This window comes from Chrysemys picta, chromosome 1 (assembly GCF_011386835.1).
Source record: "Chrysemys picta bellii isolate R12L10 chromosome 1, ASM1138683v2, whole genome shotgun sequence".
Classification (NCBI taxonomy): domain Eukaryota; kingdom Metazoa; phylum Chordata; order Testudines; family Emydidae; genus Chrysemys; species Chrysemys picta.
The window spans coordinates 315,244,172-315,258,740 of record NC_088791.1 but is presented as its reverse complement, the minus strand read 5'-3'; the positions used below and the strand labels follow the sequence as shown (position 1 = coordinate 315,258,740).

Genomic DNA, 14,569 nt, shown 5'->3' with positions numbered 1-14,569 from the left:
GTCCCCGCCTCAGCAGCGCCGCTCCCCAGCGCAGGGGACATCCTGACCGGAGAGCCGTCATGCCTCGGACTTTGGGAGGCAGGTTCGAAGAAGCCCTCTTCGGTCTCCAGACCTTGGGCACTGACAGCAGGATTCGAGGCGTGGCTCGCCGGTAACCTGGCGCAGACCTGCGGAGGCATGTGTCCCCCGGCATGAGCGTCAAGGCTGACCTATCATGTCTCCAATGCCTCGGCACCAGTCCTGTGACTGATGGGCTGAACGTGGTCACCAGTCACCTGGCCGCTGGTGCCTGTTGCTGAGATGCGAATCCCCTCGATCGGGGAGATTCTACCGACGACCAGCCTGCTCTGTACTCCTGGTACAGGTCAAGCAGTGTGAGGCGTAGATCGCTAGTCTACCAATGCAGATCCGCTGAACGTCAGATTCCTGGCGTCCCATAGGAGGAACTCATCCTGATCGGACAAGTCGGTGTTGAGGCATAGTGGCTGGCACTGTGGGGAGGAGGGCCACTGGGCCAGCTGGTCATGGTCACTCCGCAGCGTCCGCTCCGGTTAAGACTGGTGCTGATCAGGAGTCCCTGGTAGCAGGAGAGGCCTTGATACCAGTAGTACCGTTAATCTCGTCGGCACCGCAACTGACCCTGTGGCCTCCAGGCCAATGGCTGGTAGCTTGGTACCCCTGGAATCCATGGGGGTTCACCCAGCCTTTCAAGCGGCCCAATCAGTGGCGGGGGCTTCAGGCCATTGGCTGCAGCATCCTGCCCTCTTCCGGAGGTGGAGGCCCCACAGGGAAAGAACACCCCCCCCCCCCCCCCCCAGGTCCATGAGGACCTAGGGGAGCAGCCAATTGGACCACTCGGGGATGTGGTGGATCCCTCGGCACTGGCTTCGTCCTCATCATCGCCAGACGAAGCAATTACAGGTCCCCCTCACCCAGTTCCGCAAGATGACACCAAGGCTCATCAGGAGCCTTTGAAGAGGGTCACCTCTAACTTGGGGTTCCAGGCAGAGGAACTTGAGGAGCCATCGGACTCACTGTTCGACATACTTTGCTCAATGGCACCTGCGAGAGTGGCTTTACCCCTACATGAGGGGGTATTGAAAATAATACCCTATGACAAACCCCCTCTTCCCTGCCACTTACATCAAAAAGGGCTCAGCACAAATATTTTCTGCCAGCTAAAGGCAATGAGTATCTCTATACTCACCCAGCCCCAAACTCCCTCATAGAGGGAGAGGCAGGATCAACTTGGGGCTATGCCCAAGAATAAAGACTCAAAGAGACTAGATCTGTTTGAGTGAAAAATTTAAGTCTTCTAGCCTTCAGTTGAGAGTGGCCAACCACCAAGCCCTCTTTGGCCGCTATGACTACAATATGTGGCAGTCTGTGGCCAAATTCGAGGTCTTGCTGCTCCAAGGGTTCAGGGAGGAATTCTGGGTGATCCTTGAAGAGGAGTGGCCTTCCAAGCAGCCTTGGACGCAGCAGATTCCGCAGCTCGCTCCATGGCTTGGGTCATCTCCATGTGAAGGGCGGCCTGGCTGCTCTTCTTGGATCTGTTAATGGAGACTCGGCAATCAATGCAGGACCTCCCCTTCGACAGCCCAGCCCTGTTTGCAGAGCAGACGGACAGTAAATTGCATGGCCTAAAGGACTCCCGCACTACCCTGAAAACTCAGGGCTGTACGTTACCGGTCCAGCCCGTAAGCAGTTCAAACTGCAGCAATCTCAGGGCCAAGAGAGTCAACCCTGCTAGGAGCCCCCTCTCATAAGAAAAGTAGGGGCTACAAGTGCCGCCCGAGCCACCCAACTCCCCCCTCTTCCCAGTCGGGCTCGACCTGCAATAAGCAGGGGGACAAGCGAGTGTTTTGAGGGTGCGCTCGAGGGCAACCTAGAAGACTATATCCTGGATCCATTTATCCTGCTGTTTTCCAATTGCCTTTCTTTTTTCCTCCCCACATGGACTGCTATAATGTCAGATGGCTGGGTCCTCAATATTGTGGAGGAATGTTATTCCCTACAGTTTATTTCTACCCCCCTCCCAACTGCCCTTCCCTGTCCCTCTTCAGGGACCGTTCTCACAGGAGCCTCCTCGCACAGATGGTAAAGGGGTTGCTGCACTTGGGTGCTGTGGAAGAAGTTCCTCTTGAGTACAGGAACAAGAGGTTCTATTTATGGTACTACTTAATCCCAGGGGCAGTCTGCGGCCCATCCTGGACCTGAGGGATCTCAACAAGTATCTAAAGAAGCTAAAGTTCCACTTGGTCTCCCTGGCTTCTATCATCCACTCCCCGGATCCGGGAGACTGGTATGCCGCCCTCGACTTGAAGGACGCATACTTCCACATAGCGATCTTTCAAGGTCACAAACGCTTTCTCCGGTTTATGGTGGGCCCCCACCACTACCAGTTTGTGGTCCTCCCATTCAGTCTGGTGACAGCACCCAGAGTGTTTACCCAGTGCACTTTGGTGGTGGCTCCCTACCTCAGGCATCGGGTCATCCAGATCTACTGTACCTTGACAACTGGCTAGTCAAGGGCAACTCCCGGTCTCAGGTCCAAGAGGATGCCATGGTGCTGGAAGCCATGTGTTGCTCCGTGGGCCTACTGGTGAATGACAAAAAGTCTACGTGAGTTCCGGTGCAAAGGATAGAGTTCATTGGAGCGATGCTCGACTCGACCTGCACCAGAGCATTCCTGCTGCTAGAAAGGTTCCAGACATTGACAGACCTCATCACGGAAGTCTCCGCATTCCCCCTGACTATGGCCAGGGTCTTTCTGCGCCTGCTGGGTCACATGGCAGTGTGCACATATGTTGTCCGCCATGCCAGACTCTGGATGCAGCTCCTGCAGCAATGGCTGGTGACGGTCTATTCCCAGTCCAGAGATCACCTGGACAAGGTAGTTACCATTCCCCCGATGGTATTCGCCTCACTGTGATGGTGGACCGATCGCATGACGGTCCTAGAGGGGGTTCCGTTCTACACCCCCTATCACTCCCTCAAGTTATCGGACGCCTTGGATTTTGGCTGGGGTGCGCACCTTGGCGACTTCCAGACAGAGTATGTGGTCCCCAGAGGAGATGACATTACACATAAATGTAAAGAACTCAGGGCGATCCGCTTGGCATGCAGTGTCTTCCTACCTCACCTGTTGAGCAAGGTGGTGAGAGTCCTGACGGATAACATGGCCTGTATGTTCTACATCAACAGGCAAGAGGGAGCACGTTCGTTGACTCTCTGCAAGAGGCACTCTGTCTCTGGGACTTCTGCATCAGCCACAAAATCTATCTGGAAGCTTGTCACCTCCCTGGAGTCAAGAACATGCTAGTGGATCACCTCAGCAGGGACTTCTCCTCTCATCACGAGTGGTCACTCCATGCAGGCTACATCCGGGTGATCTTCCAGAGGTGGGGAACTCCCCATGTGGATCTGTTCACCACCAGGCTAAACAGGAAATGCCACTGGTTTTGTTCGCAACAGGGCCTGGGCAAGGACTCCCTTTCCGATGCTTTCCTCCTGCCGTGGTCAGAGAACCTTATGTAGGTGTTCCCTCCAATTTCTCTCATCAGCAGGGTCCTAGCAAAGAACAAGAGAGACAAGGCGCAGGTTATCCTGGTCGCCCTGGAGTGACCTCGCCAGCACTGGTTCAGAACGCTCATGAACCTGGCAGTGGCCCCTCTCTGACCCCTGCCCAACCGAACAGACCTGCTGTCACAGAACCACGGTCGGCTCTTACACCCCAGCCTTGTCCCTCCAACTCTTGGCATGAATGCTGCGTGCCTGAACCCAGAGGAGTGGACCTGCTTGGATGAGGTCCAACAGGTCCTCTTGGGAAGCAGGAAGCCCTCCGCCAGACTGACTTACCTGGCCAAGTGGATGAGGTTTTCCCGCTGGGCGTCTGAGTGTGGCATCTCTCCCTCGTGGTCTTCCATACAGTCACTTAGATTACCTGCTTCATCTGAGGAACCAGGGCCTGGCATACCCTTCTCTTAGAAGCAACGAAGAGTCCGGTGGCACCTTAAAGGCTAACAGATTTATTTGGGCATAAGCTTTCGTGGGTAAAAAAACGCACTTCTTCAGATGCGTGGAGTGAAAATTACAGATACAGGCATAAATATATATTGGCACGTGAAGAGAAGGGAGTTACCTTACAAATGGAGAACCAGTGTTGAAGGCCAATTCTATCTCTCAGCCATCTCTGCTTTTCACCCACCGATCCAGGGCCAGACGCTGTTTTTTCTCATGAAATGACGGTCAGATTCTTGAGAGGCCTCAAGAGACTCTTCCCACAGGTAGGGACCCCTGTCCCACAGTGGGATCTTAACTTGGTCCTCTCCAGGCTCATGGGCCCACCCTTTGAGCCGCTGGGCTCCTGCTCCCTTTCCCACCTTTCATAGAAGGTTGCTTTCCTGGTGACAGTGACATTGGCGAGGCAAATCTCTGAGATTGAAGCCTTGACCTCAGAACCGTCGGACACGGTAGTCTACAGAGGTAAGGTCCAGCTGAGGCCTCACCTGGTGTTCCTGCCATATGAACCAGGACATCTTCCTCCTGGTGTTCTGTCCTAAGCAGCACAAGACCAGTGAGGAGAGGTGGCTGCATGTCTTGGACGTCCGAAGGGCCCAGGCTTTTTACCTAGAATGTACCAAGCCTTTCCGTAAGTTGACTCAGCTCTTCATTGCCACAGCGGATAGGATGGAGGGCCTTCCGGTGTCCTCACACAATCTGGCGGGGGTCCCATTGTCTGAGCCGACTCGACTAGAGATCAGGCATCCTCGGCAGCCTTCCTGGCGCACATCCCTATCCAGGACATCTCTAGAGCTGCAACGTGGTCCTCTGTCCACACGTTCACGGTGCATCATTCCATCACTCAGCAGGCCAGAGATGATGCTGGGTTCGGCAGTGCTGTGTTACGATTTATAAGTCTGTGAAATCCTATCCACCTCCAGGGGTACTGCTTGGGAGTCACCTATATGGAATGTACATGAGCAAGCACTCGAAGAAGAAAAGACAATTATCCTTTTCCGTAACTGATGTTCTTCGGGATGTGTTGCTCATGTCCATTCCATAACCTGCTCTCCTTCCCCACTGTCACAGTTTCCAGCAAGATATAACTGAGGGTGGGGGGAGCTGACAGTGCTCCTTATACCTTGCCATGTGGGCGCCACTCTAAAGGGCACCAGTCCCTTACAGATACTGCTAAGGGAAAAACTTCCGGCATTGGTGCATGTGGTGAGCGCACACACCTAATATGGAATGGACATGAGCAACACATCTCGAACACCAGTTACGGAAAAGGTAACTCTCTTTTCGGCAGTAACCAGAAATTTGTTGAATTGATGAGTTGTGTATTACCCTCTCACTCAGTTTTGGAAAAACTATGCCCTCCCAAAGGATGAGGTTTCTTAGAGTAGATTCAGTCTTATGAAAATAACCAACCCATACATAAATGGGGTAGAGCTCTTTTATATCTGAGCTTGGCAGAATTCAATTTGTATTTTTTTTTTTAAATAATTTTGATAGCTGTTTATGCAAAGTAAAGATCCTTAAATCAAACTGAAGTTCTCAAGCAGCATTTTTCGTACTTTACATATCCAGAAACTGATTATTGATGGAAATATTTTTTGTCAGTTTGTGTGTATGGTGAAATGAATATTAACTGACAAATCTAATCCTTTCAAGCCTACACTTGCATCTGATGCATAGAAAAATAAGTTGCAAGAAGGGGTTTTGTTTTGTTTTAGACCTGGGAAGGATTTTTCAGGAAGGAAACCTGGACAAGTCCTGAGAGCCAGTGGAATAGGCTGAACTAAAGCTCTTCTCGTCTTTCTAATGAAATCTACTACATGACACTGGAGCATCCATAATATCTGTAGCTGCCATATAAGCAACAATCTGGGCCCTCTGACACAGTGTTCAATGTAGCATCCAGTCCATTAGCAGGACCTGCCCTTGAAGCAAAAAACTTCTTTAGAAGTACTTAATCAACAACTTGATAGGAACAGAATCTGCTCTTATTTCTTCCCTTAACCTCCTGTCCCTTCCTTCCCTAAAAAAAAAGAAAAAGAAAAGCCGAGAACCACAAAAGAAAGACAATGACTGCCTTAAAAGTAAGGTCCTGTAACTAGGAACAAAGAGGCCACATATACCAAATGTGGGGGGATTACCCTGGAAATTGAGAATGTAAATTATTTAAGGAGTCATAGTGGATAATCAACTGAATGTAAGTTCCCAGTGTGTGGCTAAGGCCAAAGAGGTAACACATTCCTTAAATGTATAAACAAACAAAAATACTGAACAGAAGCAGGGAGATGATTTTACCTCTGTGGCAGCAAGGGCAGTATTGGAATACTGCATTCAGTTTTGATGCCATTCAATTTTTGAACAATTAGAGAGACTTCCGAAAAGAGGTAGATGAATGAGTTGAGGACTGGAAAACATGCTTTACAATGAGAGACTTAAGATCAATCTATTTAGCTTATTGCAGAAAAGCTTAAGAAAGGTTTGAGTTCTACAAGTACCTGCCTGAGAAGATATCTATCAGAGCTCTAATATAGCACACAGAGGCATAACAAAATCCATTGCCTTGAGTTGGTTAGAAAAACGAACTATATAAAAGGCACAATTTTATTTTAATCTGTAAGGGTAATTAACAATTGGAAGAATTTACTAAGGGTTGTGGTAGAGTCTCCATCACTTGATATCTGTAATACAAGATTTGAATGTCTTTCTAAGGGAACTTTGAGCTTGATGCAGGAATTAATGGGTGAAATGTTATGGACAGTGTTCTGCAGGAGATCAGACTAATCTGTTGTCTCTCTAGTCTAAACATTTATGATACTGATTAATACAAATGCCATAAAGCAGGGGTTCTCAAACTGGGGCTCGGGACCCATCAGGGGGTCACGAGGTTATTACGGGGGGTGTGTGTCGTGAGCTGTCAGCCTCCACCCCAAACCCCGCTTTGCCTTCAGCATTTATAATGGTGTTAAATATATAGAAAATATTTGTTTTTAATTTATAAGGGGGGGGGGTCACACTCAGAGGCGTGTTATGTGAAAGGGGTCACCAGTACAAATGTTTGAGAACCACTGCCATAAAGTTTACTGTACCTCATGGAATACTTGGAGACCAGCATTAAGAGAACTAAAAATATACATATCTGCTGTGTGTTTAAAAAATTCAAATAACACCCTCCTTTGTACTTTTGGAAGCCTACCTGTCTAATCTTCATTTTTCAGTTTATAAATTGGGGACTCAGTTGCATAACCCAAGCCCTTGCCAACCAAAGAATGCAGCTGCAAAAACCTGTCTTGCCTGACACTCTGGCCACATCTATCCTCTCTTCAGATTCCTTTGCTAGTTTCCTGTTGGTCTTAGCACCAGACATAGGCTCATAGATGTTAAGCCCAGAAGGGACCTTCATGATCATTTAGTCTGACCTGCTGCACAGTGCCGGCCAGAGAACCTCACCCACCCCACTACTGTAATAGACCCATAAACTCTGGCTGAGTTATTGAAATCCTCAAATCATGATTTAAAGACTTAAAGTTACAGAGAATCCACCCTTTACACTAGTTTAAATCTGTGACCTACGCTCCATGCTGCAGAAGAAGGCTAAGACACCCTCCGCCCCAGGGTCTCTGCTAATCTGATCCCAGAGGAAAATTCCTTCCTGACCCCAAATATGATCAGTTAGACTCTGAACATGTGGGAAAGACCCAGCATCCAGACACCTGGGGAGGAATTCTCTGTAGTAACTAGGAGCCCTCCAAATCTAGCATCCCATCACCGGCCGTTGGAGATATTTGCTGCTAGCAGTTGCAGATTGGCTCCATGCCATTTTTAGGCAGTCTCGTCATACCATTCCCTCCATAAACTTATCAGTCTTGAAGCCAGATAGGTTTTTCACTCCCCATGCCTCTTCTTGGAAGGCTGTTCCTGAATTTCACTCCTCTGATGGTTAGGAAGCTTTTTCTAATTTCAAGCCTGTACTTATTGATGGCCAGTTTCTATCCATTTGTTCTTGTGTCTACAATGGTGCTTAACTTAACTCCTCCCACTCTGATTTATCCCTCTGATGTATGTATGGAGAGCAATCATATCTCTCTTCAGCCTTCTTTTGGTTAGGCTAAACAATTCAAGCTCTTAGTCTCCTCTCGTAAGGTAGGTTTTCCATTCCTCTAAACATCCTTTCACTTATGGATAGTGAAACCAAACAGCCTGCTCCTCAATTTCTGTGCTTCTGTCTTTTTGCTGTTAATCTTTTTCCCCCTTTGTTGCCTGAATAACCTGGTTTCTTTGTGCTCTCATCTCACTGTTGGCTTCAGGCCGTCTTCCATGTGGTCCCTTATATCAGGGAGTCTCTCCCTTATCCAATTTGGTGTGCAAGTATCCCGATGTGGGGTATGCCTGCCCTGTAGTCCACCCTGTTAGCCAAGGGGGCAGCACTGCTGGCTTTCCCTGCCTGAGTTTCCTTCCCTGAGGTGGGTCTTCTGGGCACTCCACACATCCGAGTCTGTGCTGGAGAGGTGGCTTAGCCCTCCACATCCCTCAATATCAAAAGACCAAACTAAAAAGTCCCAACCAAAAAAGTTTTTTTTTTTTTTTTTTTTTTTTTGCCTTGTGGGGAGGGCTTCTCTTCAGCTCTTCAACTACCACCTGACCCTCTTTAGTCTCACCCCTCCAGGCTGGGAAGCAGCTAATTAATTATGGCACAGGTGTGGCTGGCCCAACTCCCCTTAAAGGGGTCAGTAGTTCTGTGACACACCCTCTTAAATCTCTTATTTAAAACTCACTCCTTACCAGTGTCCTTTCCTCTTTAGTCCTCTTATCTGATCAGTGTTACCAGACTAGATGGTAGAATCTTTACCATTCTAGAAAAAACCCCAAACAATTGTGGACACATGCTATAATTAACTATGCTTCCTTTTTCTTCTGTTTGTGTTTATCTAGTTTTTAAACTCTTGAAGGTAGGGATGGTGGCTTTCATATTTCTAGCACACAGTTGGCACTATACAAATGACATGTTTTTCAATTAAGTCCTGTTGATTCATATTATACCTAGCCTATTGCTAAGAGTGGGGGTTTTGGTTTGTCCATATGAGGATCCTCGAAACTGTGATTGTGTTCACAATCATGAAAGGCAGTACAGTATCTTTCTTCAATTCTGTGTCAAAGTAACTTTTCCTTCTCTGTGCTTGTTGAACCAATGGGAAAAGGTGCAGGCAATGTGTAAAACTTCAGAACACCTTACGATTCAAGATATCCCATATAGAAAGGTGGTCTCAGACCAGTCTTCAGCAGATGGGTTTCCATATAATTACTGTCAAAACTCATAATCGTGTTGATAGTTGTAACAGAGAGGCTGAGAACTGAAAGGGGCACGAAAGCTGAACTATCCTCTCTTCTTTCAAGATGTTCCCTTTCTTAACAAGTTAGTTAACTGAAGCATGTGAGCCAATCCTTTGTAATATCTTCTTGACACATGGAGACAAAACCCAATTATCTAGATAATGAACCCAGGAGGGTTTCACACAAAGCCATTGCAGCTTTCTATTTTTTAATCCACTGGACACTTGTCCTTACCTCATAATATATACTCTTATATCATTGGCGTGCAATGAGGACACCTCTTTTGTTAGTGGCTGAATGAGAAGAACCTCAAAAGATTCCCTCTTTTAATCACCAGACTGGATAATAGTGACCACTGAAAGCAATTTGCATGGCTGAAGAGTGCATCTGTGCTTCAGAGTGGGCCAAGAGTGATCTGAGATTCACAGATTATAAAAACAGGAGGGAACACTATGATTATCTAATCTGATCTCCTGTATAACACAGGCCACAGAACTTCTCTGGAATATGTTCTAGTTCAAAAAGGAATTCTCTCTTTAGAAAAACATCTGATCTTGTTTTAAAAATTACTTGATTCTCTCAAATATCCAGAAAGAAAGGAATTTGGAGACTGAACTATTCTCTGGTTCTTGGCGGTGATCTCGCCAGAGCAGTTATGAAGCATATCTAGAAGTTAAAATGTAGTGGCACTGCTCATATTTATCTGGGTATGGATGACCCATAATTCCCATTTCTAATGTTCATGTTTAAATACCTCTTTGTCATTCCTAGGTCTGTCTCTGTCTTAGACCATTCATTTATTTTCCTTTAAGTTATAGTGCCTATATTTAAGATGGTTCAAATAGCAGCTCAGCCTCTTCCTATGCCTTCAGTTCAGCATGAGAGAAGCCAGCAACTCGCTAACCTTTACAGATGGGTTTCAGTCACTGCGTGTTTCTCTGATTCTGTTGCCTTTTTTGTGCTTTCTCCTCTTGTCATGTCCCTAACACGGTTCTCATCCACCATATCTGTTAATTCTTCTTTGCGACCTCTCTCTCTCTCAACCCAAAGTCGGTTCAGGTTTTGTCACTGCTCTTTCCTTGGACCTCTCCTCTCTAACTGCTGTGGAATTTTCTAGTTTCAACATTCTGTTTTCTCCTGCCATTAAAGGGGAGTGACCTAAAATGTTCTGCTTGATACTTGAATAGCAGTAGTGGGGCAAGAATAATTTTGGTGTTTAGCCCATTACATATATACTACACCTCTACCTTGATATAACGCTGTCCTCAGGAGCCAAAAAATCTTACTGTGTTATAGGTGAAACCGCGTTATAGCGAACTTGCTTTGATCCACTGGAATGCACAGCACTGGCCCCCTCCCCCCAGAGCACTGCTTTACCACGTTATATCCGAATTCGTGTTATATCGGGTCGCTTTATATCTGGGTAGAGGTGTACTTACAGATAGAGGACTTCAGGTTCTAGCTGACCAGTATCTTTTCATGACTAAATTTACATCAAATGTATTGAGTGTGGGGAAAATAACGCTTTAATGTGATTAACATGGCTACCGTGGACTAATTTTGTGTCTATACTAGAATTTTCATCTATGCTGGCCTACCTTGCCAAACACTGCTTGTACCCTTCAACTGATGTTGAAAATGATTGTGCTGTTGGAGTGGCTCAGAGTCAAAAGTTAAACATTGTGATAGAATGAAGGGGTGTGGCATGCTTTGCTGCAACAGGCATTGAGTGCTGTTGATCTTGTCCACACAGGGAGGACAGCCATTTCAACGCTGGCTGAGAGGGAGCAGTACCAAGGGACGAAGCTGTGGTGGGTGTCAGTTGTTCAAGTACACCTCTACCTCGATATAACACTGTCCTCGGGAGCCAAAAAATCTTACCGCATTATAGGTGAGACCACGTTATATTGAACTTGCTTTGATCCACCGGAGTGTGCAGCCCCGCCCTCCCAGAGCACTGCTTTACTGCGTTATATCAGAATTTGTGTTATATCGGGTCATGTTATATCGAGGTAGAGGTATATATCTGAAAGCCCAGTTTGGATACAGCTCCGGACTGCTGCATTCATACATTGCACTTGACATTAGCAGTGCAATAAAGACAACTTTCATTGTGCATACTACAGGCAGTCTGCAAAGGCATCAGGATATTCAGAATACAGTGAAATTCATGGTCTCTTAATTTCTCAGCTTCCCAGTGGGCATCACTTTCTGCTTTTTAAAGTAGTTTATCTTTTGAATCAAATTAAAACCTGATTGATAGACTTGCTTTGAAGTATTTTCATTGCATAGGCCTACCCATTTGTTTTGCTGTTCTGCAGCTTCTTTATATTTTTGCTATTGAGTTTTTTTTAAATTTATTTTGACATAGGTTGTCATATGTGTCCATCATATGCTCTGGATATTTATTGTATATATTAACATAAAATAAATCCCTAACTTAATACATTATTTCAATCCATTTCCCTCCCTAAAAGCCTAGGGAAAAGATGAGCTTTGCAGCATGTCCAAACTTATCAGGTATGGGAGCAAATTCCAAAGTCCAGGTCTTCTTGCAGAGAATGGCTTTCCATCTTGATTATGAAGAAGGGGGCTGAAGCACCTCTGTTAGACTCAACTGTGGTAGTACTGCATGAGGAAAGATCCATGCCATTTACAAATAGATAGGCAGGATGGAGAAAAATGACTCAATTTGCTAAATCTGGTTTTAAAACTCAGATATTTTTATTTGCATGTCTCTTTCCTGTCTTTTTATTTTATAGTCTTGAATTGCTAAAGTGAATATTTTCTACTTTTGTTTAGTTTCCCAGCTGTTAGTAGAATTTAGGATTTTGCATAGAGAACATTTTCCTAAGAAGTTTCACACTTACAATGGGTTTCTTTTTCAACATGCACAGCAGTGTTTCATTAACATCCTTTCAGTGAAAACAACACAAGTCCATGCTATACTTGCATTCAGCACCATCTTTCAGTATATTGAACTTCCACAAGTCAAGAAAGCTGAAATTCTTTGCCTTCATCAGTGTTTGCAGTTTGAAGTCAATGAGGCTTGCTTTTGAAAACCATACCTATAGGCTCCTAAACCCATACTTAAACACCTAAACTTAGGCATCTTTTTTGTTGTTGAAAATTTTGGCCTTTTTGTTTAAAAAGTTAACAACTTCTAGGTATAGAAAGTATGAATAACACTTGTTAATTCTGAAGCAATTTTGATTTGAAATGTCAAACATTTTATTCCACTAACACTTTTAAAAATAAAAATACAATTTTATACTTGGTGGTGCAAATACTTATTATGCACATGCTTAACTTTAAATATGAGCAGTTCCATTGAAGTCAATAGGGCTATTCATGTGGCTAAAGTCACAGTTGCTAAAAGAACAGGAGTACTTGTGGCACCTTAGAGACTAACAAATTTATTTGAGCATAAGCTTTCATGGGGTACAGCCTACTTCATCAGATGCATAGAATGGAATATATCTCCTTACTATATGTTTCATTCTGTGCATGTGCATAAGTGTGTGTGTGCGCTCGCGCTCACACACACACACACACACACACACACACACGAACATGAAAAGGTGAGAGTTTTCCTACAACTAATTAAGAGGCTAATTAAGAGAAAAAACTTTTGTAGTGATAATCAAGATAGCCCATTACAGGCAGTTGCTAAAGGAGCACTCAAGGACGATAAGGCCATTGCGGAGAAACTAAATTAATTCATTGCATCAGTCTTCACAGCTGAGAATGTGAAGGAGATTCCCAAACCTGAGACATTCTTTTTAGGTGACAAATCTGAGGAACAATCTCAGATTGAGGTGTCATTAGAGTAGGTTTCGGAACAAATGGATAAATTTAACAGTAATAAGTCACCAGGACCAGATGGTATTCACCCAAGAGTTCTGAAGGAACTCAAATAGAAAGACTAACTGTAATCTGTAACCTATCATTTAAATCAGCTTCTGTACCAAATGACTGGAGGATAGCTAATGTGACGCCAATTTTTAAAAAGGGCTCCAGAAGTGATCCCAGCAATTACAAACCGGTAAGCCTGACTTCAGTACTGAGCAGACTGCTTGAAACTATAGTAAAGAACAAAATTGTCAGACACATAGGTGAACATAATTTGTTGGGAAACAGTCAACATGGCTTTTTTAAAGGGAAATAATGCCTCACCAATCTACTAGAATTATTTGAGGGGGTCAACAAGCATGTGGACAAGGGGGATCCAATGGATATAGTGTACTTAGATTTTCAGAAGGCCTTTGACAAGGTCCCTCACTAAAGGCTCTTAAGCAAAGTAAGCTGTCATGGGATAAGAGGGAAGGTCCTTTCATGGATTGGTAACTGGTTAAAAGATAGGAAACAACGGGTAGGAATAAATGGTCAGTTTTCAGAATTGAGAGAGGTAAATAGTGGTGTCCTCCCGAGGTCTGTATCGGGTCCAGTCCTATTCAACATATTCATAAATGATCTAGAAAAAGGGGTAAACAGTGAGGTGGCAAAATTTGCAGATGATACAAAACTACTCAAGATAGTTAAGTCCCAGGTAGATTGTGAAGAGCTACAAAAAGATCTCTCAAAACTGGGTGACTGGGCAACAAAATGGCAGACTAAATTTAATGTTGATAAATGCAAAGTAATGCACATTGGAAAACATAATCCCAACTATACATATAAAATTATGGGGTCTAAATTAGCTGTTACTACTCAAGAAAGAGATCTTGGAGTCATTGTGGATAGTTCTCTGAAAACATCTGCTCAATGTGCAGCGGCAGTCAAAAAAGCTAGCAGAATGTTAGGAACCATTAGGAAAGGGCTAGATAATAACAGAGAAAATATCATAGTGCCACTATATAAATCCATGGTACGCCCACACCTTGAATACTGCGTGAAGTTCTGGTTGTTCCATCTCAAAAAAAGATACCTTAGAGTTGGAAAAAGTACAGAGAAGGGCAACAAAAACGATTAATGGTATGGAACATCTTCTATAGGAGGAGAGATTAAAAAGACTGGGACTTTTCAGCTTGGAAAAGAGATGACTAAGTGGGGGGGGGAATACGATAGAGGTCTATAAAATCATGACTGGAGTGGAGCAAGTAAATAAGGAAGTGTTATTTACTCCTCCTCCTAACACAAGAACTAGGGGTCATCAAATGAAATTAATAAGCAGCAGGCTTAAAACAAACAAAAGGAAGTATTTTTTTCCACACAACGC

General features: G+C 45.0%; 1 protein-coding gene across 39 annotated transcripts in view; it reads left to right on the top strand.

Annotated features, from left to right (window-relative positions):
* Positions 1 to 14,569, top strand: part of ZMYM2 (zinc finger MYM-type containing 2) — a 186,047-nt gene that overhangs the window by 14,204 nt on the left and 157,274 nt on the right. For 5 of the 39 annotated variants that reach the window (XM_042855276.2, XM_065595481.1, XM_042855289.2 and 2 more), the window contains exon 3: positions 11,105 to 11,162. The exons of 29 other annotated variants lie outside the window; for them this stretch is intronic. The gene's annotated coding sequence lies outside the window, so the exon portion shown is untranslated. Of the gene's footprint in view, positions 1 to 11,104; positions 11,243 to 14,569 lie in introns of all 39 variants that reach the window. 5 more of the 39 variants (XM_065595435.1, XM_024105752.3, XM_065595374.1 and 2 more) reach the window with 1 other exon arrangement.